The sequence below is a fragment of the Dioscorea cayenensis genome, unplaced genomic scaffold (genome assembly GCF_009730915.1).
Source record: "Dioscorea cayenensis subsp. rotundata cultivar TDr96_F1 unplaced genomic scaffold, TDr96_F1_v2_PseudoChromosome.rev07_lg8_w22 25.fasta BLBR01002174.1, whole genome shotgun sequence".
NCBI lineage: Eukaryota > Viridiplantae > Streptophyta > Magnoliopsida > Dioscoreales > Dioscoreaceae > Dioscorea > Dioscorea cayenensis.
Genome location: NW_024088565.1, coordinates 63,320 through 64,310, shown reverse-complemented (window position 1 = coordinate 64,310; position 991 = coordinate 63,320).

Genomic DNA, 991 nt, shown 5'->3' with positions numbered 1-991 from the left:
TATGGTTTTTGCATCGACAAATTCGGTCATACCTCATTCTTTCTGGCGATTGTCTTCCACGGACCATTCGGCGATACGTTATCTAATGAACAAGCCTGATACATAGCCAAGGTTGATTCATTGGGTATTCGATTTGAGGTATTATTCTGCAGGAGATTTGATGTTGAAATCGGGACAAAAAGGGGCTGAAAATGTTTCTTTGCCCGAGATAATCTTTCTACGCCTTGAAGGTTTAGAAAGAAGAGGGTAATGGAAGACTAACATTAATGTGCATTTTTACGAGGAGCATTTGTACATAATCTATAGGAAATTTTAGAGTTGATACGCCATGGTTTCTGCGACCGCCAATTATTGTCGGGAAGAGTTCTATATAGGGACTTTCTTTCCAACAAAAAAGAAATTCTTTCTTGATTTGAAGCATTTTTCTTGGGAGGAACCTTACCTTTTCGGAATGTGTGTGAGCACATAGTGCGAAGATGTGTCTCTGAAAAGAGGATGGGATATTTTCAGCTCATTGTTACTCGGGACCGGTGCCGGCGGTCATTATACTTCGGAAGGGCGAGCCAAGAAGGTCTGGCAGGCTGGTTTTATTACTAGACGTTATTTGATGTACAAAATAATTTGTGTAATTTTGTGACGGTTGCCAAAAGTAGAATCACATCTAAGCGTTATGAGATCTTTGTAAAATCCAATCTCGGTTTTGTGAGGTTTTTGATGCATAGGGCATCAATTTATGGAACGTTTCTAGCTCTAATGGGAATCGATTATATCTTGAGTCGATGTGGACTATGTGTCCAAGTGGGTTGAAGCTCAAGCTCTCCCCACAAACGATGGCAGAATAGTTGTTAAATTCCTCAAGAAATTGTTCACTCATTTCGGGGACACCTAGGATTATCATAGAGTGATCGAGGGACTCATTTTTGTAATGCACTAGAATTGAGAAAATTCTAAAAGATACAGACGTGAACCATCGTCTTATTACTCCATATCA